The sequence below is a fragment of the Arachis duranensis genome, chromosome 9 (genome assembly GCF_000817695.3).
Source record: "Arachis duranensis cultivar V14167 chromosome 9, aradu.V14167.gnm2.J7QH, whole genome shotgun sequence".
NCBI lineage: Eukaryota > Viridiplantae > Streptophyta > Magnoliopsida > Fabales > Fabaceae > Arachis > Arachis duranensis.
The window spans coordinates 17,332,674-17,342,950 of record NC_029780.3 but is presented as its reverse complement, the minus strand read 5'-3'; the positions used below and the strand labels follow the sequence as shown (position 1 = coordinate 17,342,950).

The 10,277-nt window shown below is 33.2% G+C and overlaps 1 long non-coding RNA gene across 1 annotated transcript; it reads left to right on the top strand.

Moving 5' to 3' along the window:
• Positions 1-1,867: 1,867 nt before the first annotated feature.
• On the top strand, positions 1,868-8,793 carry LOC110275572 (uncharacterized). The gene is made up of 6 exons (XR_002368109.2): positions 1,868-2,150; positions 6,843-7,586; positions 7,662-7,877; positions 7,977-8,069; positions 8,145-8,246; positions 8,371-8,793. It is a non-coding gene; the product is annotated as an uncharacterized LOC110275572 (long non-coding RNA).
• Positions 8,794-10,277: the final 1,484 nt, after the last annotated feature.

Sequence of the window (10,277 nt, the reverse complement as noted above, 5' to 3'; positions counted from 1 at the left end):
TTTTCATCTGCATTACTCATTGACTCCCCTGCCCTGTTGCATTCTTCATTGCTCTTGACCTGCTCCTCTGCTGTGTTGCACGGTTCATCAAGAACCATTCGATTCCTATCTTCACATTCACCATTTTGGCATTCTCTCTACAATCTTCGGGTGGAGATGCATGAAGAACATTCTCCTGGCAGGTTCAGAAGCATCCCTTTCAGATACTTTCACCACTAACACAATATAACAAAAATCAAGCACATAAAATGCACCAAAATTAGATAAAATTAAAACTTGATAAATTCAGATGATACGGCAATGAAGTTATTAAAAAACCAGAGTCCCAAAATTGAACTTTTATCAAAATTTATATTCGGTAAAATTCAGAATTACAAAATGATTAATCCATATAATTAACAAAATAAAAAAAATTTTGAAAAGCAGAAGAACTCAAAAAAAAATACTTTGCATTTGAAGTTATGAATTCAAATCTGCCCTAAATTCCTCACTGAGTAAAAAATTAATTGAAAAAAAAAACCAGAAAAATTTTTAACATAAACAATGTAGTGAAGCAATCCATCATAACACCATCAACTGAGAATCAAACAAATTAGTAACAAACAAGTGAAGCAACTCAGAAATTAGAATAAATAAAATTAACAAACACAACAGAGGAAACAAATAAAAAACTAAAGTGAAAAAGGGAAGAAATTAGTGAAAATAAACAAGACCACGAAGATGTTGAGGGACGATGAAAATTGAAGAACTCACGGGCGACGGCGAAGAGCCCACGTCGGCTCAGGTACGTTCGCACTTCAGACAGAGAGGTGCTCGACACAGACAGAGGAGAGATGTCTCAGAGACAGAGGCATTTTTGCCATTTTGGTGAGACTGAGAGTGAAAGAGAAGAGAGAAGCAGAGAAGCTCGGTAAGCCATGCACATCAACCACAGCTCCACCGCCTCCTTCCTCTGCCGCTGCCGTGCTCCGACAAGCCTCATTCTTCTGCTGCTCTCCAAAGAACCTTTGAATTAGGAATTTTGATTTTGGTGTTGGTGACACTGAGAGTGAGAGAAGGGAGAGGGGATTGGGGGCATTTGGGCTACGCGTATTTTTTTTTTTTTAATTAAAGTATTAAACCAAAACGACGACGTTTGGTGTTTAAGGGAAGAACCGGATTTCAACAAAAAAATTGATCGGTTCGTTCGGTTCACCAGTTAACTATCGGTTCGACTGATTTTTTTATCGATTTTTTGCAGGCTGATTTTAGATGTTGCCGGACCGATTAACTGACCGATTTCTGGTTAATCCGGTCGAACCGGCCAGTCAGGTCCGGTTTTCAGAACAATGACAATTACTAATCTATTATCAGTAATTATGTTTATTCGATTTTAAAAAAATTGACAATTTAAAATCAATAATTTTACACAAAAAAATCAATGTAATTGTATTATTTTTAAATTAAATAATTATAAATAAAAGCGTTCTTATTATTTTAAAATTTTAAAATATATATAAATGTGCTAGTCTTTTTTTAAATCACCATTATCATATTAATTTTTTTAGGACGACCTCCGCGATCAAATATATCCCATAAGTATATCAACAAAGGAGATAAATATATATCTTGTAATTATGATCTTTATCTATATAATTATACTCTAATATTATTAATTTAAAGATCATTATTATATATTTAATTTTGTTCTGGTGATTTGTTATTATAATGATTATAATTATTGTTATTATTCTATTATTCTGGTAGTTTGATTTATTGTTATTATTATTATTATTATTTAAATTTTTGGAGGCTAACACTACTATCTACTGAAGATAGGTAATTATACTTTTTCAATGTTCAAAACGCAGAAACCACCACCATTTCCCTAATCCTTTTTTTTAGTCATTGTTGACCCCTTCGACGCTTGGCCCACCAGTGATTGCCGTTCGCCCTCGTCTTCTCCTTAACGTCACTAGATGTCGTGCTCGGAGCTGTTGCGTCGCAGTCTCTATTGTTGTCTTCAAGCCAGTCTCCTTCCTTGTTGTCATTGGCCCCGAAATCGACGTCTCTATTCTTGCGTCAAGCCTCTGTCTTCGAGTCTCTTCTCTCTCTGTCCGAGGTCTCATCCTTCCTCTCTTGACGTCATCTTCCTTCCTCCCTCGCTGCCGGTAAGCACTATTGGTTCAATCTGTGTGGTTGCTGATTTGCTTAAAGAAAGTGTAACCATTATTTTTGGAAGATATGAACTAATAACTCTGAAACCGAGGAAGAAGCTTCAAAAGTTCCAGACCCAGAAACACATTATATATTACAAATGCTTTTTCTTAAATAATGATTTATAGTTGACATGAATGATTCTGTTGATCCATTTTGCTGTGTTGATTTGTTGATAGAGTTCTGAGTTGGGGTTTATGTTTTTTTTAATGTTGTTTTTAAGTGCGTTAACTTTGTATTTTGAAGCAGGATTTGTTAAGAGTGTTAATTTTGTTGCTGCTTTTGAAAAAAAAATTCTTATCCTAGAATTTTGTTGCTGATATAAGATTATGGTTGCTGATTAATTGATTTAGTGAGAAAGTTATACCCAGAAAGACTATTAATTTAATTGATTTAGTAATTGTTGTTTGTAACAACCTAGTTTTTGGGTACACGAGATTTTTTTTGAAGATACGGAGTTTTTTGAAAGATCAGTGAAGGGAACATCTCTGATATATCATCAAGCACCTCAATCTATATCATCATTATGTCATCAATAAGCAAGAACATCTTTTAAGATAAGTTTGACGACACAGTCGCGAAGAACCTAGTTTTTGAACCGTTTCGGTTAGGAGTTTTAGACTTTGATTTTCATAGTTAGTCTATGTTTGACGAGCCGAACTCGATTCTTGAGAGAAGAGAAATAGTAATATATTATTATTATTATTATTATTATTATTATTATTATTATTATTATTATTATTATTATTATTATTATTAGAGATGTTCGAATAATAGTATAATATTATTTGATCTGTTTTAGTTAAAAATAGGAGATCGGTTTAACCGGTTTCACAGTCTACTGGTGCAGGTTACACCAGCATTCTCTGATGACTTTAGTAATGTTAATGACACATCATATACCTTCTATTCTCATGTTAATCATGTTACTAGTGTCATTTATACTAGTAGGTCAGATATTAATCTCTAGATGAGTTATTAAGTGTATGTTCTAATAATACATCTAGTTTTAGTAATTATACACCTGAGATATTTTTCAACCACCTCTCTAACTAGCCAATCATTATCAAGCACGACTTTCCTCACCCTCCTCCCCCAAGACCTTCCAAGGCTGGTCATTTGCTTCATTTGGCCGAAAATGACAAGAGAGAAAAGAGAGAAAATTTCATGACACTTTAATCTTCAAAGCTTGATTTCTTCCGAACTAAAACTCAAATCAAAATTCCAATCCGACCAAAATGATCATCTCTTATTTCTCTACATAACCATGTAACATATCAAGGTTGGAAATAAGGTGAGATGGTTGTTCCCTTTCCCTTTGAATTCGGTTTTCAAGAACACATGGATAAACATGTGTTTTCTTGATGTTCTTCCACAAATCTCTTGCTTAGCTTGACTTGTGGGCCAAAGATCTTCAATTTCCAACAACTTTAAGATGAGGATATCCTTCCTAAGCTGCTGCTGAAGTTTTGGTTAGTTGATGGTTTAGAGTTTTAAAGTTGTTCTTGATGTGTTTAGGAGGAAAAAGTGTTTAAAGAACACCTAGAAGCATAACCGAATTTGAGGCAGCAAATCAAGGCATGGTTTGGTGAAATTAATCTTGATTAATTGTGTTTAAGTTGTGTGATTATGATATGATTTGATTATTCTTGAAATTGATTGTTTATATGAGTGATTCTTGTTGAAATTTTGGTGAAAATTTGATGAAATTTAATGATATTTAACTATGAATTTGTGTTCTTCATGGATGCTGGAAGTTTGAACCCTAACCCTTAAACTAGGGTTGATTTGTGTTGTAATTAAGTGGAAAATATGGGGTTTTGGTGGCTGAAATTTTATTTTAAATTTTGGTAAAAATCGGTTACTGAAAAGATTGAAAAATGGGTGAAAACAAAGAAAGAATCTGAAAAATTTACGAAGAACACTTTGAGTGTGGTGAAGAACAATGATGTACAGGCTTTTGATCTTAAAAAGGGCAAGGAAGTAATTATTTTGGTGTTTGGAGGGTTATTTTGTAATTCCTAAAAGTTAGGGTGGTTAAAGTAAAAATATTAAAAGTTACGGGTGGTAAAAAATAAATTTATAAAGTTAAAGGTAAAAATAAGTTAATTTTTGAAAGTTTAATAATGAAATAATAAATAATAATAAAATATTAAATAATATTATTTAATTAAAAAATATTTTATTAAAAATAATGCGAAAAAGGCAGTTTTTCGTAAAAGTTTTAGAAATACAACTTTAAGCTCAGAATTTCATAATTACCTTCATAAAACACTTAGGGAGTGGTAATAACATATTAGTGAGGCAAAGATAAAGGGAAGATAAAAAGTTGGAGAAAAGATAAAAATCAAAGAAAAAGTCGGTAAAGTTTTAATGACATAAACAAATGGTGATTAGTGAACAAACTAGGAGCAACATAGTTAGTATTTGAGTTGCGCCTAAGATTAGGTATAATATGAAAAGTTAAACTGTTTTAGTATAGACTTAATGAACTTATATTTGGGACAGACTAACTATTCATACCGAAATTTACATAAGCTATAAATACATACGTTAAACACAAAAACCAGAACAGAGTAAAAAGACAAAGAAAAAAGAGATGAAGAGAATAGGAAACAAGTAGAGGGCCTGTTGAAAGGTCATTTACTGCATTAAAGCATCTCCAGAGATATTTGTATGTTCATCTGCTGCATTGAGACAGTCAGATAGATAGTGGTGTGACCACTGAGAACGCTTTCCTAAAATACTTAGCTATAATTACATAACTAGCATATGCTCCTATAAGTCAAAAAACTCTTACAATGTGTGTGTGTGTGTGTGTGTGTGTGCTCTTGTAAGTCAAAGGACTCTTACAGTGAGTGTGTTGGACAGATATAAATTCACTAGTTCTGCCCTGCAAGTCAAAGGACTCTTGCAGTGGTTTGCCCTGCAAATCAAAGGACTCTTGTGATGGGTATTGCCAATAGGGAAGCCTTACCTAGTCAAAAGACTCTGGGTAACGTCAGGAATGGGTATGTAACCGACAAATGAGCTCATTACCTACACTAGGGCTAGACATGCATCATACTTGGTTGTGCATTTCCTCTTTTATGATTGTTGTATGAATGTATGCTTTCTTTGTTTGTATTCTATTATCTATGTCTGTGTTTTATTTTCTTGCATTCTTCTGTTTTTGTTCTACTTTCTATTTTTTCTATTTGTCTATTTCTTATGTTTACTACTTCTCTGTATTTTAATATTTGTCTGCTAAATAACACAAAATTAATGAACCTAACTAATAACACCGGCCCTACTAAGAACTCCCCAATTCTTACCCCTTTCTCTATCTTTTCCCCCTCCAGATGGAAGCAAGAGTATCCATCCGTAGTCCAATGATGATCATTCTACAAAAGAGTTCTACTCTGGGTAGTCTTCTGAGTCTAGAGCGAGATTTATTTTCTGTTTATACGTATATACCGTGAGACCAGCCGACATCTACACCCCGTTTATCTATGAACTTTAGCCTAAGTCCTTTGTACGATGTTGCTGTGTTATGGCCACTCAATGAAGTACCGGTGAGATGTTTTTTGACGACGTATGATTGTGTCGAGGAGTAGTAGACAATCTTTCGCCTTTTGATGACTTTCCACATGATTTGAGTTTTGAAGACCTAAAGCGTAGTTTCCCTCGCTTTAGTAGTTTAGAGGGATTAGGTGAGTATAGAGTCTCGGCTAGCCTAGGCACCAGCTTAGGGACTTCTTGACCAGGTTAGGGCCTGGGAGGTTGTAAGTATATATAAGTATATAGTTATTATCTAGCTATATCTAGGGGTGCTCTAACTAAGATCTATACTCTTATAACGGGTGGGTAACTGAATGTTGTTAACTGCTTGAGATGTATATAAGTGTGGTTATTTATAACTATTGTATCTGTTATTATATGCGAAATAATTGTGAATGATCCCGTATATTAATACAAACATTTTCAAAAAAAATTACCTCGCAAAGTATCTACGCTTTTAACAACGAATCAGGCTCATATAATAAATAATAGATAATAATTAGGAAGACAAGTTGGTAGCACTCAGTTTCCGGTATGATCTAGACATACTGAAAATTGGGTCGTTACATTGTTCATCTAAATTTGTTAACTGTTAATTGTTATTGCTACTGCTATTGTTAATTGTTATTCTTGGTGGTGTTTTGTGGTGTTCTTCTCTTGATTCTTTACTTTTCACTAGTACTGATCTTTTTTCTTCTAATGTTTGTTGGCTGTTGCTACTGTGATTTTTTTTAAATTCTGCTTAAATTAAAATATCTATGTAATCAAAACAAAAATGTATTTTCATATGTAAATATTCAAAATTGAGAACTATGTAAAGTCAATCTTATTGGGTATCTAATATTGTTGCTGCTAATTACTTTTAATTTGAGTTTGTTACCTCTTAATTGTTCTTGCTGCTGCTATTGTGTTGTTTTTAGTGGTGTGATGTGGTTGATAATAAATACGGTGAACAAGTCTGCTTGCATTATTATCTTGAAGGTTGCCGCTATTTTTTGCTTTTAACCTGTTATTGATTCAATGATTTATTATTATTCTATATTTTCGTTTTGATTTACTGTTGTGTTGATATTTGATGCTGTAATTTTCCTATTACATTTTTTCAGTTTGATAATAGTATAAGTGATAACCTTGGTGGTATTCAGTATATTAAGATGACCAGGATAGGTCATTACATGAAGACATCAAAGTTAGATACAGCATGCCAGCAACCTCAAATAGGAGTTGTTGCGGCTTCATCCTCCCATCAAGTGAACTGCCCAATTCCCCCCGTCTAGTGGTGGTGATGTTCCCGCAGCTACATCTTTATGCCCATTTCGTCCGTTCCGTAGAGCACCATAACCTGCTCCACAGACTTACACAATTGGTGTTCAAAACTCGGAGCCGGGTGATAAAGATTTAGACCTAGAGGCAAATGAGGTAGATTCCTTTGAGCAACACGTTGACAACCTATTTGTTGAATCAAAGACTCAGAAGCGAGCGCAAGGAATGCAAGACCACTGAATTTTGGATGTTTAAACAATTAGTATACAAATCTTGGATCTTTTATAGTCAAAATGATGAATGCTCTTTTTTATGATTTCATTGCATCTTGGCCACAATGATTTTTACAGAATCCAATGGCACAATCAAACAAGCTCATTTGAGTGTAATGGAAGCTATAAAGTCACATAACGATTGAAAGATCGTACTCAAATTCAACGAAAAATTTCAAGCAATTGGAGATGAAGCTGGTATACTGAGTGGCATTTTTGAATTGCTAAGTGCTGACTACAATAAATTTCCAATCTGTGAGAAAGATTGGAGAAAGATTAGCTCCAAGGACAAGATCTATAACGAATGTATAAAAGGTAAAAACTTATAGTGTTGTTGAATTAGAGAAAATTAATTTGACAATTACTAACAATTTAAATTTATCATTGTAGGAAATGTTCCATTTTGATGAAGATAGTAGAGGAATTATCAAGCGTACAATTATAAAAAGTATAGGGAGATCTTGGGAAAAAATGAGGAGCAGATTGTACTATGACTATTACAACTCTGAATAAACGATTGAACAAAATATTGAAGAACGCCCACCAGGAATTAGTGTAGATCATTAGAGATGGTTCCTTGATTATTGCAATAGTGAAGACACAAAGGTAATATATTTTTAATACATAACAGAATAAGTCTATTTATGTTGCATTGAGTTGATAAAAAATGGTGTCTAGTAACCCTTACTTTTGATGGCATGATAGGAGAAGTGTAGGAAAAATGTTATGAATTAATCGAAGCAACTATACACTCACACTGGTGGTTCAAAAAGCTTGGCAAGGCATAGAGAAGAAAAGGTAATTTATGTTTGTTTTCATTTATTGAACCATCTCTTCGTCTACATATTCACTTTTTAAACTATATTGTTACAGTCAGAACTACAAGAGAGGAAAGTTAGTAGAGGAGAGTTATGGACCTTAGTGCACAAATGACGTGATGGCGCCTATATCCATGAAGAATCTCGGGCCATTGGTGTAAGTAATACGTTGAGAATCGCTAAGTTGTTTCCCATATGTTTTATTTATAAAATTGCGGTGAATGTCCATGTGGTTGTGCTCTAACTCGTAAATGCTTATGTTTGCTTATCTATGTGTGTAGGAAAGAATTGTGGAGATTGAGCAACATGATGAATTCTCTAGACTATTGTCTCAGAATGATTCGGTTGCTCATGCTTTTGGAAAAGAGCACCCGGGTAGAGTCCGTGGCGTGGGTTTTAGACCGATTTCTAGTCAACTCTTCGGTACAACTTTTCATGAACAGAACGATGGAGCTCAAAGAGAGGAGACTCAAACGGTACTACTTGAACTATAAGCAGAGCTGACAGCTAAGAAATTAAAAAGGAAGGTAGTGGAGGAAGAAGTAGCAGCCGAGAAGACAAAAAGGCAGGTAGTTGAGAATGAAGTAGCAGTCGAGAAGATAAAGATGCATGCAATTGAGAGTGCTCAAAGATGTCTAATTCAAAGGCACGGTGGGAAGCTACCATTAGACATCGCTGCATGGATGAATTCCTTGGAGGGACAAAGTGGCAAGTAGATCTTAAGATTAAATTTTTTTTTTTTGGAATATACACTTTTTAAAAGTTGACTATGCAACTCTTAATAAGGGAAACATTTTGTTGATATTTATATATGATTTTGCTTCGTAGTTTTTTTAATGTTGTTTCGCCTTCAATATATATTTTGAGAGAAAATAATAAGATTTATAATATTAAGAAAAATTCCAAAAATTGACAAAAAAAAACTAGTATATTCAAATTAAAAACATCGTCGATTTGTGGTGCAAACACAATATTTTTACGGAGTTTAGCCAGGGAATTAGCGGCAGTTACAAAAATGGCCGAAAATAAATTAAAAAATTTTATTGTATCAGATAGCAGCGGTTAGACCGCCAAATAAATTTGAAAAAAAAGTCCTCAAATAGCAGCGGTTCATAACTATCAGTAAATATTGCCAAATTTAAAGTTAGTCATATAGAGACGGTGCAAAACCGCCGCTATATATTGTTTTCGGCGATTATACCAATAGTTCATAAAACTCACCACAAAATCAAATGTCTGCCCCCTAAACCACAACGTTTATCAAACCGCTAACATTCTATTTTATGATGGTTTAAAACCGTAGCAAAAGCCTTAAAATACCGTCATTATTTCCCGCTTGTCTTGTAATGATAATAATAGTACTCTATAATAGTAAGAAACAATAGTACTCTATAATAGTAAAAAACAAGTGACATAATCCATAATAGTAAGAAACAAGTGACAATTATAAGATCCTGCCAGGATTCGACCCTTGCACCTCATGTATGGCTAAACACACCTCCACTACTAAACTAATTGTCTTCTACCTATAAAGTGTGTTAATAATTTTATATATTGAATACCTAGTGCAACTTAGAAAGAATTTTTTTGTTATATATATTTTTTCATATAATAAATATAAAAACTCATATTATATTATAATTTATATTATTATTTTATATTTTTATTTATGTGAGACCAATTTTATCGGTTTAACTAATAATTTATCGATTGAACTAATAAACCAATAAATTTAAATCAATAGGTTGATTGGTTTAATTACCGATTCAATTCTTACCACTACGAATTTTACACAACCATTCTAGTGGTCACCTGTGTACATGAATGGAACGTAATTCGTAGGGTGCAATACATTATCTCTATTTCCCAAAATTGTTCGTACATACTCACACTAATATTTTATAGCAAATCATGTTTCAAATTAGTTAAAAAGAGAAATTTAATGGGATCAGCAATTTTATTAAAGTTTGGCCAGTACTTAACCAGTAAAAAGAAAGTAAACAATCATATACCATTAAATATAATCTCAAACCATTAAAAATATTAATGATAACTAATTAATAATTACAAATTATAAAATTTGTTGGCCCCTAATACTCCTCTTTGTTAAAATACTTCCAAGCTAAAAGGGTATCCAATGATGCATGAAGCATGTTTGTATTCGGTCTCATGCACAATAATCATCTAG